The sequence below is a fragment of the Gopherus evgoodei genome, chromosome 6, assembly GCF_007399415.2.
Source record: "Gopherus evgoodei ecotype Sinaloan lineage chromosome 6, rGopEvg1_v1.p, whole genome shotgun sequence".
NCBI lineage: Eukaryota > Metazoa > Chordata > Testudines > Testudinidae > Gopherus > Gopherus evgoodei.
This window is the reverse complement of record NC_044327.1, coordinates 97405872-97423384: the sequence shown is the minus strand read 5'-3', so window position 1 is coordinate 97423384 and position 17513 is coordinate 97405872. Positions and strand designations below refer to the sequence as shown.

The 17513-nt window shown below is 39.2% G+C and overlaps 1 protein-coding gene across 2 annotated transcripts in view; it reads left to right on the top strand.

Moving 5' to 3' along the window:
• Positions 1-17513, top strand: part of ZSWIM6 (zinc finger SWIM-type containing 6) — a 166874-nt gene that overhangs the window by 38386 nt on the left and 110975 nt on the right. The window contains exon 1 of one of the 2 annotated variants that reach the window (XM_030566877.1): positions 15805-15912. The exons of the other annotated variant lie outside the window; for it this stretch is intronic. The gene's annotated coding sequence lies outside the window, so the exon portion shown is untranslated. Of the gene's footprint in view, positions 1-15804; positions 15913-17513 lie in introns of those variants that run through there. 2 annotated transcript variants of the gene reach the window in all.

Sequence of the window (17513 nt, the reverse complement as noted above, 5' to 3'; positions counted from 1 at the left end):
ATCTCCACTAATGTTGATACTTTACTGTTAGCAAGGAGGGCCTTTTGGCTTAAACCTTTAGGAAATTTTTCTCCATGTTAAATTCTCTTTGAGTGTTCACCCTTTGGGGATCTCCTGGATTGTGTTCTCAAACACATTTAAGAGAACTTATTCTGGGTTGGATCTGTTTCCTCATCAGTCCTGCAAGGCTGATTCCATTAATTCTGTGTCTTTGACCAGATTTCTCCATCAGTAAGCTTCCAGTCAAGCAGTCATAGCCAAATTCACTTATTAGTCTGCTTTGAACCCTATCCAAAGCTCTTCATAGCAAATGTTTGCCTGCTCACTAAAAGAGGACTAAATAGAACACTTTGGGGCCTCGGTGTTCTTTTCATCGGCTAGAGCAGGGGTCGGCAACCTTTCAGAAATCGTGTGCCGAGTCTTCATTTTTTCACTCTAATTTAAGGTTTCATGTGCCAGTAATACATTTTAATGTTTTTAAAAGGTCTCTTTCTATGTCTATAATATATAACTAAACTATTGTTGTATGTAAAGTAAATAAATTTTTTAAAATGTTTAAGAAGGTTCATTTAAAATTAAATTAAAATGCAGAGACCCCGCGGACCAGTGGCCAGGACTCAGACTGCCTGAGTGCCACTGGAAATCGCGTGCCACCTTTGGCATGGATGCCATAGGTTTCCTACCCCTGGGCTAGAGTAATCACTGCTAAGTGACAGGAAAACACAACAAATTAATTTGTGGGCAAAAAAAACCTTTGTACATCACAATACAGACCAGACACCCTCTCCCCAGTGACATCACTGCAAGCATATTCATTGAGAGTTAGAACTCTGAGGTCCAAGGTCTAGCTGGATGGGAAACTGTTTTCCCTCTGTAGTAACATTTTAGAGATATTTTCCTGTTCTTCATGGTGGTGAAACGGATATCATCTGAAATTATTTCTGAAAAAACAAGCGGACCCTGCCACGGAATAGCTTAGTGGCTAGGGAACTCACTTGGGTTGTGGGGGACACACTAGTTCCAGTTCCTGCTCTGAATCAAGCAGAGCAGGGACTTGAGCCTGATTCTCCCACATTACAGTTGTCTGAACTAGCTGTTGTTTTGACCAGAAATTTCATCCTGAACCAGTTCATTTAATTGGAACGGATACATTCTTTTGAACAGTTTAGGTTTTTAGTTGTCATTTTCTGGCAAAAAAATCGTTCAGTCAGATCCTACAACTTTACTGGTAATGGCTTGTTTTTGTAATTACTTGTAGACAGCCTTGTTGCTTTAAACCTCTTGCAAAATAGTGCATTTAGAACTTATTTTTTGTAATGTTCACTTCTCTTGGATGCTGAATGTGATATTACCCATCTTTGTCATTTGCTAAGGTAGCGTTGAATCATTAAGACATCTTAAGTTTGCCCTTTACAGTCCCATTGCAGTGTAGAAATGTACTTGACACTTCTAATGTCTGAGGGTTTTTTGCCTCAGTTGTACCACTGATTAAATGACCAGCTTCATTTCTCTTGGTGCGAATCAGAAATTTTGAAATGTGCATTACTGTTACACAGAAACTCAGTTACAGATGAATGTCTGTTTTGTGTATGTAGTTAAATAACCACTTACGAATGATAACTGCTCTAACGTTTGTAAGAAAACAATCCATTTCCCCTCAAGTCCTTTCGTTACCTGATGGTTTCTATATATGGTATTACTGTTTCTAACCACTGGTACATATGTCAGTACAAATTTCGACTCCTACTTTATTGATGGAGCTTCTATGCTGGGTCCTAGCATGCTGCTGCTGCATTCCTTCCATTCATTAGTGCATTGAGGTTGTGCTGCTTCAAACCTTAATCTTGCAATTCTAAACAGTCAGCTTTTTGTGGCAGGTTAGAGCATGTGCAATAGAATAGGTGGTGGCAGGCAATGGCAGAAACAAAGATTTTGGTTAGTCTGATAAACTAACGTAGTTTGTATAAAGAATGGAAAACATCCTGCACAATAAACTTCAAGGTGTACAAAACAAGTTGGTTTTCTCTCTCTCTCCTTTCCCCCTACCCCCTCAATGCGTGCTTGACATTTTAGAATAACAGTTTGTTGCACTTAGTAGAGGCTTGTGAAACTATTCTTTCAAAAAGGCAAAAACCAGCTGTTTTCCCTGAAACAATTCATAATGAAACCCATAAGGGTTAGAACAAGACTTACCCCAAACTAATAATATATAGTTCAAGCTATTGTGAAAGCTCACAGGGGTACTCTTTGCACTGTTGTGAGTCTTCACCAAAATAGTTCACAATAGGAGTGCTAAGGACTTGTCTTTGTGCCACACGAGCAAATTAACTGTGAGATTTTTCTTTAACTTGAAAAACCTTTGGTATACTATGAAAGCACAAGGGATAGGGAGGTCAAAGTCCAATGTGTGTGTGTTTGTGCTCTGGTTCAGCCAGTTTTTTTTATTTTGAGCTAAGTATTCATAATATGACTTTACACAGTTTCGAACGTAAATTTAAATAATGCTATAAGCTATTTTCAGTGTGCTTTGCCATCTATTGGGTAGTGGGGGAACCCTCCGCACTTCTTAAATAAGCCTCTGTGTCTTGGGCTGAGTTGTTATGGATTGCAAAATAACTTATAAAAACTCAGTAATTATGTGTCCCCACCATGCCAGTTTTGTCACCTCACCTAGTTATTAACACAATGTTTTGTTGCCTTCTTTCTCCTGTTGCATGTTCACACTAAGGCAGGAAATCTGTTTTTAAATTTTTTTGTAGCAGGCTGCAACCCTGAGCTGACTTCTCCCATCTCCCCTTTAAATTACTCCCCCGCTAGACTGGCAGTGAAGCCTTTGAAACAAAAATCTTCACAACATAATGCTCTTTTCTCCCTAGCTACCTGTTCTGTGGGTGCTGGTTTTCCAGTGCTTTTTCATAGTTTGGAAACTGTCACCACAATTCAGTGAGACAAGGCGGGTGAGGTAATATCTTTTATTGGACCAACTTTTGGTGGTGAGAGAGACAAGCTTTTGAGTTTACACAAACTCTCCTTCAGGTCTGTGTGGCTCAAAAGCATCTCTCTCTCACCAGGTTGGTCCAATAAAAGACATTACCTCACCCGCCTTGTGTCTCTAATATCCTGGGACCGACATGGCTACAACTACATAGCATAGCGCATCTCAGCCTCATTCTGATTGGTCAAGGTCATAGGCAGTCCTCCTTTCTACTAGTCATTCTCCTGGGTATGAAGGAGGATGCAAAATATATGCTGCCCTCCGTTCTGTGTTGGCTGGCTGAGAGGAGCACTGGTCCACCCTGCGCTATAAGGTTTGTGATTCCAAGACCTTAAAAAGAACAGTAGCCTGTCTTTCTCTCCTCCTCAACACCAAATGTTACCTTGAGACCGTTTCCTCTTTTTCAGCATCTGCTTCTGTCATTTCTTAAGTCGCTGCTTGCACAACTCCTGGAACAAGGTAATTTGACTCGAGACTTTGTCCTTAAATGTACAGTATATCCCATACAGTTTTACGCTACCTATCTTGCAAATGCACAGAATCAAGACAAATGGTAGTTCACTCTATTTGGTGTAAACTCACACCATTGAGTCTTGGTAGAGAGTAGGGGACACAACAGTGAGGTAAAGTGAAACCTGCTCTCCCTAGAAATGTACACAATATAGGTTTCCAGAGAAGTACATGTATGTTGAACACAAACAAAGAAATAACAGGATGTCAAGAATATAGCCATGTTTAGAACTAGCACAAAAAAATAAAATCAAGCCTTAGGCTGCATAAATAGAGAAGCATCAAATTGAAATCTGCTCTTAGTAGAACTTTGTAAAGGAGTTTGCTAGCTATAAGTGTTACAATTAAAATGAAAATTGTGTCTTTAAAATAACTTAAGGCTAGTGTTCCCTAGATTTTTAGATGTAGCTGAACTTCCATCCCCAAGGCAGGACCCTTGCCAAGGTAGCTTTATCTTTGTAACAGAAACCTTAATTGTCTGATATTTGCTGAATTGTCTCTTTTTCCCCTAGGTTGTCAGTGTCTCTTTCAGACTCCTCTCTCTCCCTGGATTTTCCTTTTCACACTGCTTATATTCAAAGACCTTTGTGATAGCAGCTATCCTTGCAGCAGAGAGAGAGACTGAATAGCTCTTTTTGGAGTTCATCAACACTGCTCCTTAATTAGCTATAAGAACAGGAGTACTTGTGGCACCTTAGGGCTGGTCTACATTACGGGGGAAAATCGATCTTGGATACGCAACTTCAGCTACGTGAATAACGTAGCTGAAGTCGATGTATCTAAGATCGAATTACTCACCGTCCTCACGGCGCGGGATCGATGTCTGCGGCTCCCCCTGTCGATTCCGCAACTACTTTTGGGTTGGTGGAGTTACGGAATCGGTATAAGTGCGTTCGGGGATCGATATATCGCGTCTAGATGAGATGCGATATATCGATCCCCGAGCAATCGATTGCTACCCGCTGATACGGCGGGTAGTGAAGACGTACCCTTAGAGACTAAAAAATTTATTTGAGCATAAGCTTTCGTGGGCTACAGCCCACTTCTTCAGGATGCTGTGCCCACCAAAGCTTATTCTCAAATAAATTTGTTAGTCTCTAAGGTGCCACAAGTACTCCTGTTCTTTTTGCGGATACAGACTATCACGGCTGCTACTCTGAAACCTGTCATTAATGAGCTATGTAGGAGTTGCCCTTGGGCCAGATAAGGCTTTCCTCCTTCATAGACTCTAGGACTGGAAGGGACCTCGAAAGGTCATCGAATCCAGTCCCCTGCCCTCATGGCAGGACCAAATACTGTCTAGACCATCCCTAATAGACATTTATCTAACCTACTCTTAAATATCTCCAGAGATGGAGATTCCACAACTTCCCTAGGCAATCTATTCCAGTGTTTAACTACCCTGACAGTTAGGAACCCTGCTTCTGCAGTGTTTCATACCCCTACAGACTTAGGGAATAAGATCAAGGTGACTTCAGTTGTCCCAACCATTATTTTGTGCTTGTGTTAAGCTCATGTACAAGGTCCCAATAAGCATGAGACCCCATTGTGCTAGGCCCTGTACAAATTGATAGTATGAGACAGTCTTAGCCCCAAAATGATTATAGTTGAAGATATAACAAGTGGTGTAACAACTAATAGGAGAGGAATAGTGGAGGACAAGGGTAACAAATTATATGAATAGGGGGTTGTACACTAAATAGGTGGCAATTTAGATGATATTAATGTCGTTAATGCAAGTATTCAAAACATTGAAGGAGGTCTCTGAGAAAATCATGATTGACTTTAAAGGCATAAGGTTTTTAAAAATATATTTTTGCCTCTGTTTTTTTATTAGCCTCTGGTTTGAGCCATTTGGGTTCACATTTTCACACTTTTCCCTTTTTGAAGGCTCAAACCAGAAGCAAATTAAATGAACCCCCAAACTTCAATATTAAAAAAAAAAAAAAAAAAAAAAAGTGGATCTTCTTTCAAACATGCCTCCTGGAGTTAAAGAGGCTTTAGAGAAATGCCAGATATTTCAATACTTATGATAAAACCCCGAGAGTTGCTAACACTGGTATTGAGACACTTTTTTCTTTTTAATGGTAAACTGGTAGTAAACATACAGTAGGTAACAGTAACCACTACAGTGAAGTCACAGAACCAGCCATCTTCTGAATGTTTAATTAAGCAATTGTCTGGTGTGTTCAAGTAATCTATTTTAATATAACTTACTTAGCTTGTCATATACCTGATGGGTATTTATAGGGAGTTCTGTTACTTGATAAAATCTAAAGTTAAATGGAAACTCCTATATATCTGTATGAAATATTCTTCTTCTCTGTGCAGGACTGCAAGGGGATAATTATTATTTTCCATACAGCATTGGCACCACGATAACTTCACATTTGAGTATATCCATGTTTGGGTTCCACGACATAAACTTTTTTTACCAAATTTCTCCAGCTGCAGTAGAATGTGCTTCGTGCTTCCATATGTCATGCTAAGACGAGCATACAACATAAGTAAAAATTTCATGAATCAGAATTTCAAATTCTCCTAAACTCTGCATCTCCCTCAAAAGGGGACAAGAGCCAGATTATGTGAAATCCACTGGGGTCCTCTCTCTAGCTGATTTGCTTTTATATAGAGGGTGCTTGGCTATTACAGTGATGGACGACAGCTCAAAACCCCAAGACAGGCATTGTTTACCTGTGAAATGTGCCTAGATTTGTAAAGGGATTATTTGTTATGAATGGAAAGAAATAATAAAATATATTAAAAAAAATTAGATTTTCACTCTTACTTTTTTAAAATAATTGTTAATTTAGATTAATATAAAGTGTCAACAAATGATACGTGGCTTAGGACAGTTATAAAAAGATGTTAAAAACCAAATTCATAGCTTGCTGTCTAGAAATGTGAACTATTTAGCTGAATTACTTATCTTCTAATTATTTACCAACAAAGATGACCTTTGGGGGCAATATAACTGTAAATAAATACAGGGAATAAAGGAAGTGGGGAATGTGGGAACTATTTTCAGTAGCATATGAAAGTACAACAAAAAAGCCTAAAACTAGGGGAGGAAAATGGAAGCTCAGTGGTAGAAAGCACTTTATAATAGTGATGTTAGTTACCTTGTGGGACAACCTCTAACTAAGCTTGTAAAATTACCATTATTAGAAATATTTCAGGCAAAATGCCACAGCAAATTAATGATCATGCATAAATTATTTATCTTCTCCTGCAGTGGTGCAGAGAATAAATTAGATGAAGCAACAGATAATCTCCAACTCAGATATCTATTAAATACGACTTACATAGCTTTATTGGATTTTAAATCGGAGACCAAATTCTTTCAAGTCAAGAAATCCAAAATTTGTCATCTGCTCAGGAAGTGTAACTCTGCCCCTTTTGTGTGTGTTTTATGTTGCTATATGTAGGGGTGTGGGTGTGTGTATTTTATATATAAATAAAATAAGTTGCGGCAATTATAATAGCTGTGGGGGAACTCATATACAAATAAATACCATAGTGCCTTTGAAGAGTGTAGGACTCACTATATTTATGCGTACCAGCATCAGTTGCACAATCAGATAAAATATTAATTTGTAATAATTTCAAATAAATTGAATAGATATCCATATATAGCATGTGGAAGCTATTTGGGGTCCTCAGATAGAAGGAGCTGTAGAAATGTCAGATTGACTAATTACGTAATTAAGGTAATATGTTGAACATGTGCAGTTTCTGCTCTTCAAATGTTGTAAAACTTAGTCTTTGGAGAAACTTGATGTCTTAGGCTTCCACACTTGACAGGAAAAGGTGCCCATTTGCAGTTGAAGAGTGGGCAAATGGATTTTTAAGTCCTATTTATAGGGTTGCAAATATTATGCTGTTATAAATTTATATTTTCTTAACTTGTAGGAGTCCATATTGGGGAACTAAAGGGATATTTCCTGTTATGTAGTGTGAAAAGTAATAGTCAAAGCAGGATAAAAGGATTTGGGTTACTAAAATAGTAAGTCACTCTGTTTTTGAGACGTGTTACCTAACTAGCTATGAAAAGTTTTAGTGCAAGAAGTGTTCTTGATTGTGTGGAGTATAGTGCAATTTTATTTAATAATGAAGAGGGAAATAAGAAACCGTATTGGCTTTTAAGATGACTATATAAAAAGAAAGGGCCAGTAATTATGTATAGTACCATATTTTCACTCTTTTTGATACTGTAATTCAACAATTCCTCCTAGTAGAGAAGAAAAAAAAATTAGTTTTAATAATTTTGAGTGTTTTAGATTTTCTGATATTTAGGGTAATTAAGTTGAAATATATATCTTAGTTCAGTAACAAAACAAAAGCATATGCATAGAATTGTAACAGTCTGGATGATTCCATGTATGTTGTCCTATAAGCTTTGCACATTTAGGCCAAGACTTTTCAAAAACAGGTATGTTTATCTTTATCTTTATTTGGATGCCTAGCTCTAGTCACCCATTTTTTGGAAAGTCTTGGCCTTCATTGAAGAGTCAAAGGTTACATTGTAACACAGCCTTCTACAGGAAGTAGTATGGCCTTTTTATCCTCTTGTGAATGGGACTGGCAAGCTGACCTGTTCACAGGAATGTGTTTACATTAGTGAGTAGTGTTGGGGATCTAAACACTGCTGGTCACAGTATCTAGTAATAGTTCATTTTTCACATTTTATTTAGTGCAGAAGATATTTTCCGTATAATCACTCATTTGTCCAATGACCTTGAGTCACTTTTGAGTAAATGTTTAAATGGCCAGCTGCTGTCTTTGTTTTTTAAATATAGCAAACTCTCTTGGAGGAACTCTTCTGTCACAGAATTGCTTAGATGTGATCTGATTTGAAACTGTAAGTTTGTAAAGGTTTGTAGTTAAGTGAAATCTGATGGTGCTGAGTGAATTTCTAAGGTTTGGAAACAGAGATTTTTATACAAAAGATTTTTAGGGTGACTAGTATTATTTGCTTTCCTCATGGCAATAAAATTTAGCCAATTTTAAAATTAATGGCTGAGTCAAACTATTACACATAGATGATTGTATTGGGTGTGTTTAAGCAAATTAAGCCCCTCATGCCCTATAAAAGTGTTTTGGTGTGACATGTAGTCAGATATAATAATGAGATGAGACTTGAGGGGGCGTGGAATAGTTCTCGGTGGTAAGTATATGTTGTTGCAAAATGGAAGGTTGCAAATAATGTGCTTTACACAGATTCCTGACACAGGCTTGCTGCTACTGCCACCTCTCACCCCAACAGCCTTAAATTGTTTTCCATTCTTGCTCATACTTTGTTCTATTTCCAAACGACCTATTTAAGAATGAATAGTTTTAAAGTGGTATAAGCTCATTGGGAGTACCAAAATTTGACTTAATGTTTTGTTATCTTGCATTTCTTGGTGTTAATTGCAATACAAATGCTTGAATCTTTCCCTGTAAAGGAAAAAGTCAAAATTATCACTACTATCCTTCTCTACCCCTCAACCTTTGTTAGGACCATTTGTTTTAAATCTTCGTAAGTTGGATAACTTCCATCAGGGCAAGGACCACATCTTCCTCTCAGTGGGACCCCAATCCTGATTGGGACATATGGGTGCTGCCAGAATACAAATAAGGCCAAATATTTCTGTTACACTGATGCAACAACATTGTTGAAAGTGATGTTTTTAATATGACGATGAAAAATTCAGCTGTCTGAATAGATTCAGTTCAGGATGGGGTAAGATGAGGTATTGACTCAAAAAAACTAAACAGGATTAGGGCTGCCTTTACCTTAAAAGTTGTCTTTGTATGTTGTTAATTGTTCACATCCTTTAGTATAATTTCTTGCAAGCAAAGCCATCAGATTATTTTTTCTTGGTGTTCTACATGTTTAGTTTTGTGAGGCGTCTTCCTGTTTGTACCCTAAATTGCTGCTTTGTATTGCTGGAAATTGCTGGACAACATAGCATGGGCTAGTGACATGAAAGAATGTTTAAAACTTCAAAAATAAAGTGAAATTAGGCAAAGAAAGGGTTAAAGGTGGAATTGGTTAAGGCATTATGCAAGCTGTTAAGTAAAAAGGAAGTGCATTACAAAATGCTGAGCTCAGTAGTCTGGCTTTCAGCCAAGCCGTTGCCTTCTTCACTACAGCTGAGGGCTTTCTAAGCTTCCCACCAGTGGGTTTGTCTGAACTGTTTAGGAATGCTGCCTCAGTCGCCAGCTGACGTCAGTGCAAGCAGTTCAGCTGAGGGCCAGGCCAGACTGACAGTAGGGATGGGAGGGGCGTTGTGTGGGTGGCTGTGCGTGTGTTCTCGGCATGGCTGGGGGAGGGGTGAGACTGTCTGGGTTTCCTTTGCTGTTGCTGAAATGAAGTGGCTGCTTTTCAATCTGGTTTTGTTTTTGTTTTTTTAATTAGGAATTTTTTTAAGCTGTATATCCCTTCCCCAACCTCCTCATAATACTATGATAGACTGAATCTCTGTTTTCATATATCCAGGGTTTTTTTAATAAGTTGAAAAAAGAGAAAAATGCATTGAGCTCTGGTTGGTTTCAAATGGTCTTTTGTGGGTGATGGTACTGGTGGGTGTTTTGAGGTGCCCTGTCTTGTGTAAACAGATGACTTGTGAGACATGAGTTGTAGTCAGAAGAATTGAAACAGGTTTTTTTAGTTAAGTCAGCATGCTCTGATTATCACTGCTTCCATCTCATTTAATTAGGAGAAAAATCTTCTGTAAAAACTAATTTATTTGTAAGATTAATTTTTTTAAAGTCTGCCTCATCAGGATTAATTTTACTATTTAAAAAAATTTTATGCTTTACTTGCCAATTCAGACCTGAATAGTTTATGGATCTTATTCTTTTTAGCTCTGTGACACAGTTCTGAAACATTAGTGTGGGGAGGTTTGTTTGTTGTTTTTTTTTTTCCCACTTGAATAGGTATGTGCAATATTAGATCATGAGTAAGAACAAGTAATCAAATTTTCATACTTATGGAAAAGCTGTAGCTTGTAGAAGAGAGTAAAAGAAGGCACATTTCAGCTTAATTCTGTAAACTATCTCAGTGAATTCAATTCAATATTACTTTAAAGTTTCACCTGGTTTTGAAGAATCATATTGACTGCAGAGGGTTCTATGATATTCTGGTATTGGCTTAGCCAGTTTTAAATAAAAAGAAGGAGTACTTGTGGCACCTCAGAGACTAACAAATTTATTTGAGCATAAGCTTTTGTGGGCTAACACCCACTTCATCAGATGCATTGAGTGGAAAATACAGTAGGAAGATATATACACACACAAGTTTATGCCCAAATAAATTTGTTAGTCTCTAAGGTGCCACAAGTACTCCTCTTTCTTTTTGCTGTTACAGACTAACATGGCTACCACTCTGAAACGAATTTTAAATAGTTTCCTTGAGCCTTCTTTCTTTACTCTGATCCCTGGACTACCTTGCATTCTGTATCAAGTCTCATATCCCCTGTTTTAGGCTGACCTCTGCAAAACTGGATGGGCAGTGTTGCTCGGTGCAGGACTCTGCTCAGTGTACAGATGAGTTTAAACAAAAATTATGCATATAAGGAATTGAACAGTTAAGAATACTAAATTAGTCTAATGCTATTAGGTAAATTACTGGTACATCCTCACTTGGAATACTTATTCTGTTCTGATCACCCTAACTTTAAAAAACAAAATAGAATTAGAGGGGTCCAGAAACTGTTGATGATGATAGGCATGGAAAGCTCTATATGAAGACTGAAAAGACTGTTTACTTTAGAGGGGAGATACGGCCAGATAGGGACATAATGAATGCTACAGGGAAAGTAGATGGCACCAGTAAATTCACTCTGTCTCAGGGTATGGCTACATTTGGAATTTCAAAGCGCTGCCCCGGCAGCGCTTTGAAGTGTGAGTGTAGTCAGAGCGGCAGCGCTGGGAGAGAGCTCTCCCAGCGCTGCATGTAAACCACATCCCTTACGGGTGTAGCGTGCAGCGCTGGGAGCCGCGCTCCTAGCGTTGCCGCCCTGATTACACTGACGCTTTACAGCGCTGTATCTTGCAGCGCTCAGAGGGGTGTTTTTTCACACCCCAGTTGCAGCGCTGTAAAGTGTGAGTGTAGCCAAGGCCTCAGAATAGAAGAACAAGAGAACAGATAGATAGTGAAACTGAAAGACAGGAAGTTTTAAAACTAATAAAAGGAAATACTTTTTCACACAAAGCACAACTAACCTGTGAAGCTCACCACTACAAGATATAATTGAGGCCAACAGTTTAGCTTGAGCGAAAAACCAAAACATAAAACCAAAAAAACATGTTTGTATGTAAAATACCTTCTCCCAGAGTTACAATGTAGCATGAGGTAGCATAGCCACTGGATAGGGTATTGAACTGGGAGTCAAGAGATGTCAGGCTCTTCTGTTTCACTGATGTGCTGTCATGATCTTGGTCAAGTCATTACACTTCTGTGTGTCTCTTCCCCTTCCACCTTTTGTCTGGTCTGTTTAGACTGTACGCTATTTGAGACAGGAGCACTCTCCACAGTGATACAAATGATTATTATGGCTCCAGGTCCATGTTCGTTGGCTCTCAGAGAGACAGCCCAACCTGCTGTGTGCTAGAGGTCACACCCACCATATGGTAGTTTGGCACTGAAGAATATGTATTGCCTATATGGGTGAGACATCTGTTTTACACCTCTCCCTGTATTGTACTCATTATAATCTATTTCCTTTTGAGCTATAAAATGACTCAAAGTATAACTGACACTGCAATATTGTGAAGTGGGATGTATGAAACCGACTTTGACACATTTACACTGCCTACAATACTGGTATGTTATATACAGGGCTGGACAGTGTCCAGGTACGAGCAATTATAGAAGCAACCTGCAGAAAGAGGGGCATGTAAAGTTTTTTAAACATCTGTCCACTGTGAAATTCACCATGTTGAAAGAGAGGTTGTTTAACATGAGTGGAAATGGACTGAAACTGTCTGCATTTAAAAACAAAATTATTAATCTGGTTATACATGGTCTTGAGTCCTGCTTCCCAAATGGAGGAATATCCCTTAATGGGTTTTAGGCCTTCATCGATAATTATTGGAGACTGATTTCTGCCTCTTCCCCCACAGTCTCACACACATTTGTTTCACTTCCTCTTCAAAGAGGGAAGTCTAAGTATTCATGGTGCAATGCATCTTGTACCTACATCATGAAGTCCTTTGTCACAGTGAGTCATTTTGAATGACCTCACAGGCTGTTTGTTAGGAAACAGGTGTCTTCCCCTGTAAGCAGAGGAAACATCTTGCCGTAATAAAACCTATCTAGGAATCCTATGCAGCATAGCATAGCATTTCTGTTCAGTTCATTAAAGAGGAAGGAGGGATTTAGACCTTTCTATGTGACCAAAGGAACTCAGGGTGTGTTTGAGTGTGCATAAGTAAACAGTCGGGGAGCACAGCTATGTTTTTAGAAACTTATCTTAAGCAAGAGACAGTGTCCAACTTGGTAACTCTTGCATTGTCAGTTATTGTCCTTTGTGTCTGGAGAAAAGGGTGTAATGGGAGGATCCACAGAATCCCTCAAACAAAGAGTAAATGCATACACACGGTAAATTCTTTGACAGGGATTGCCAGTGTCTCAGTATTGGAGTTTTTTGTACTGATTAATATTTAAAGAGACTGATGCTAAGATCATGTATAATTTAGTTTCGTTAACACTGTAGACACTGGAAACTCAAATCTCTCCTGGTATCTGGGTTTTTCTGTTTGACTTTGTTTGCTAGAAAATGTGAAAGTGTGGCTAGAAAATGTTTGTCTGCTGCTTATTTCCTGGTTCACATGCCATGCGCTCCTTCCCCTGTCCTTAAAGAACACTGATAGAGTTTAACTAGTCTCTTGCACTACGTACTGTGTGACTGTATGTTAATGCTTAGTAAAGGCATTAATTCTACATATTAAGCCTTAATTACACTGGAAAGAGTTGCTCCCCTCCATTTTTCATCAGCAAACACGTTGGCTCCCCCAAGTCCAGGTGACTTTTAATGGTAAAAGGGTTGTGCAAAACTGGCACTCAGGCCATAATTCTGTTGTTTCACTTTAGGCCTCAATTAATTCTTCACCCTAACAAACTTCTGCTATCAGCTTTCATCACCGGGAAACTGCCAGCACTTTGTTAAAATCTTAACTTTCTCCTTGGAGGTAAGATTGAAGACTGTGAGCTCTTTTCTTAGCTGCTTCCTATAAATTAGCTATTGACAGGTTCAGGTCAGTGGATATTCCGACCTTTGCGGGCTGTCCATCTAAATTCTCACAACAAGAGAGTTGGTAGCAGCGCTGTCTCATGTAGCTAGCAGAGATCCAGTTGTCTTAGTGTATGCACAATGTGCCTTAGATGGCATGAGACCATTATTCAGCATGGAATTCAGTCCACTGGTTGAATCATTAGCTTCCCTGGCTTGGGCAGGGTATTGATGGGGAGTGCAATGTGAATGCTGATCCATGCCAAGAACAGCTATTTGGTTAGATAAGAAAGTAGCTGCACTCAAAATAACTCATTGCCTGAATGTTGTTTGTGTGGTTTAAGGAACATTCTCCGTTTAATATAACTAAGCTATCCTCCAGTGATGCTCAATAGAATTTACATTTGAGGAAGATAAATTTTGGGACTTGACAAGTTAATTGTGCCTTGACAAGTGAAGCAGAATGTAAACTATTTTATTAGTGATGAGGTGGGTTTCAGTGAGCTCTCCTTGATTACCAAGGAGGCAAAGCATTGATTTTCCTCTCCTGGAAGTGGGAGAATGGGTGTGTCTCGTCTGGTTCAGGCTTGTGAAACTTTTTGTTTTATAACTCCAGTACATGGAGAAGCATGGGCATGGGAAGTAGGGATGCGAGGAGAGGGGGGTGGGAGCTGTAGCACCCTGGGGTTTTGTGCCCAGGGTCCTGGCCACCGGCCCCACGCGCCCCACTCAGCCGCCGGCCCCACGTGCAGGGGCTCCACTACAACCCAGGATCCTGCTCAGTTGCTGGCCCCAGGATCCCGCTGGCCCTACGCCCGGAGGCTCCACTGGCGGCCCTGCAGGTGGGGTCCTAGCCACTGATCCCACACCTGGGGCTCTGCATCTGCTCCTGGCTGTGGCCCCAGCCTCTGCTGCCTCACCCCTGGCTGTGTCTCCCCATCCCAGAGCCACGACCCTGCTCCCGGCGCCAGCTCTAGGGGGCAGTGAGTGGCGTGGACAGGGGTAACGGGTGCAGCTCAGCACACCCACTCCAAAAGCTATTCCAGTGCCACTGTGGAGAAGAAAAAGAAACTAAGCAACAGTTTTCACTGGCATTTTAGTTTAATTTTCTACTTACTGCTCTCGGTTCATCATTCTGTACCAGCACAAATCAGCAGGTTAACTTACCCCTATCAGCAGATGGAGACACACAAGTTTTGACTTTCTCCCTTTTCCATAGGTGTTGGTTGTCTGAAACAACTGTTTTTCCTGTCTGCCAAAAATGGGAACCACTGTCTGTACTGGCAAATTAGAGATACATTTACTATGAACTGATACCTAGTAGAATGTAGGCAGTCTTTTTTTTGTTTGTTTGCCTGTGCAAAGTATTTTCAGAGGTTTTGTACTGACAAGTTCAGATAACTTTAGGTGATTCAGTAGTTCTCTGAGATGTGGAGTTGTGGACATATTTTGTCTTTTTCTTCATATAGTCTTTAGTTCCTGCTTAAGCTCATTATATTCTTCTGCCGAGACTTTAGATGTAACAGGGATGTGGAGAACTTATTTTAGAGGTTCTCCTTGGCTACGAGACTTGTACAGTTCATTGAAAGTTTGTAAGTGGGGTTGACTATCCTCGTGAATAAAACTTACAATTTTGTTTTCACTCGAGGTATTCCCAAGTGAATCCTGGATGACTCTTGCTGACAGTCTAGTAGTTTTCCCAGGGAGATTGCTATCTAGAATGAAACCGTTTTCAGTATAAATGTCATCCAGTGACCTTAGTCTCCTGTAACCTCTGCTTTTCAAGTTAATTCAAAGTTGTCAGCAGTCTTGTGAGACAGCATTTTCCTGTAGGTTGCTGTAGTTAGGCAGGTGTTACAACTGTAGCTGTAGTGGTGGCTCTTGGTTATTGTTTCTTATAGTTGAAATCCCACTAGGTGTTTGAGAAGACAGTCTTAAGTTTCTTTCTCAGTATCATATACCACAACTCTTATCTGACTGTTGTCGTGGTGATGGGTGGCTCTTCATTATAACTGGATCTGGAACTCTACATTCAAGGTTTACTGCTTAAAGTTTTGAGTCCTATGAGGTAGCAAGACCCCTGTATGGCAAGGAGTGACATCACCAAAGTTTGTGTTCCAATCTCCACCTGAAAGAAATGTATGTAGTACAGATATGTGGATTTATTTGAAGGAAACAAATCATCAGGTAAGAAATTGTGCTTAGATTGTTTTTTTTTTTTTTAACATTGTGGATTTCAGTTGTGGAAATACTTCCAGTTTTATGAACATTTATGGCTGTAAGTATATAGTGTTAACCTCATTGTACAGGACTTTATAGGAAACATGATAGCCCTAGGGGCTGGATCAAAGACAGGTGGTAGTTTTGGAGTTTTCAGGTAGGAAGAATTAATGCCTACAAATCATCACTCCAAATATTTATGGCTGTCTGTCTGGGAAAAGCAATTATTTACATGTCTGTACCTTACTGGTTTTCATTTATTTAAAATAAATACAGAACATTACTCTTGGTTAAGCTCAGTTCCCATCGAAAACATATCAAGGCTTCTTTTTTGTAAGATGTAACCTGCAAATATTATTAATTTTATTATTATTTTAAAGGGTTACAAATCTGAAAAATGTATTTGGGAGTTGAGACTATGTGGTTAGTGGGGATTTCGAATTGTGATTCTATTGCTAGTGTTGGGGGGCAGAGGGGCGAACCTTCTTTAATGCTTTTTATGATGTGTGAAAAAGTCCTTTCATGGTAATTAAACAGTAATTTTCCTTCCAGACTGTTTGAGTTTGACACCATTTCAGCTAGTCGCGTAATTCTTGTGTTAAGAACATGGCTTAATTAAGATATAGTGAGCTTGTGTTGACATGGACATAAAATCAATACTTTGTTTGCCTGAGGAAAAGGGTTTTTTCCTTTTGGGGGCCTGGCTAGGTCTTCTATTTATTTATTTATTTGTTAATGCATTAGCAATTCAGAGAGCAGAAGCAAATACCCATTTTTAAAATTCATGTCCTCAAATGTTAATTTGATGCTTTGAGGCATAAATGACCTTTCTAACCAGCCCAAACTTGTCAAACAAAAGAACGATAAAAACAAGCTGCTGTTTGTTCTAATACAACAGTCTGCTTTTCAGAGAGAATTTCAAAACAATTTTGCTTCCCCCTTCTCAACAACATTAAATTGAACTTTGGCCTGTGCTCTGTTTGATTTTAGCAAAAGAGAACTGGCTGAATATGCATCATTGGATAGATAGTGATGAACTCTAGACAACTTGTGCAGGTTGAACCATAGATGTCAGCTTTTGAAGTCCAAGGGACGTGAATAGTGCATTCATCCATAGCTACCCAAGCTAGTATTACTTTGTATGGTATAGTAGGTTTGGGTGGGAGAGAAGAGTTGAAGTGAGATTTATTATTGGTTTCTTAAAACGGATTTCTTATTGATTGTTTGTTTTTTGTTTGTTTGCAGTGTTATGCTGAGGTGTTGGCTAGGTAGCAGTAAACTGCTTTTGTATTTTGTATACCTAGAACATAATTTTTGTGCCTCTAGTTGTGTGTATGCAAGACATAACTTGTGCATGAACTGCTGTTTCAGTTACATGGGCATGAGGCAAAAATCAGTTAAGCATCCATATTGATGTCAATTGTCAGCCCTTTCAAAGTTTTGCTTAGCATATTCTTCTGTATAAACCATATGATTTTTTCCATTTAATAAAAGCATAAACCTACCATGGAGCCCCCCATTGCAGGGAGGGGGTGAGGAAGAAGATAGATGGTGTCTCTTTGCTATTA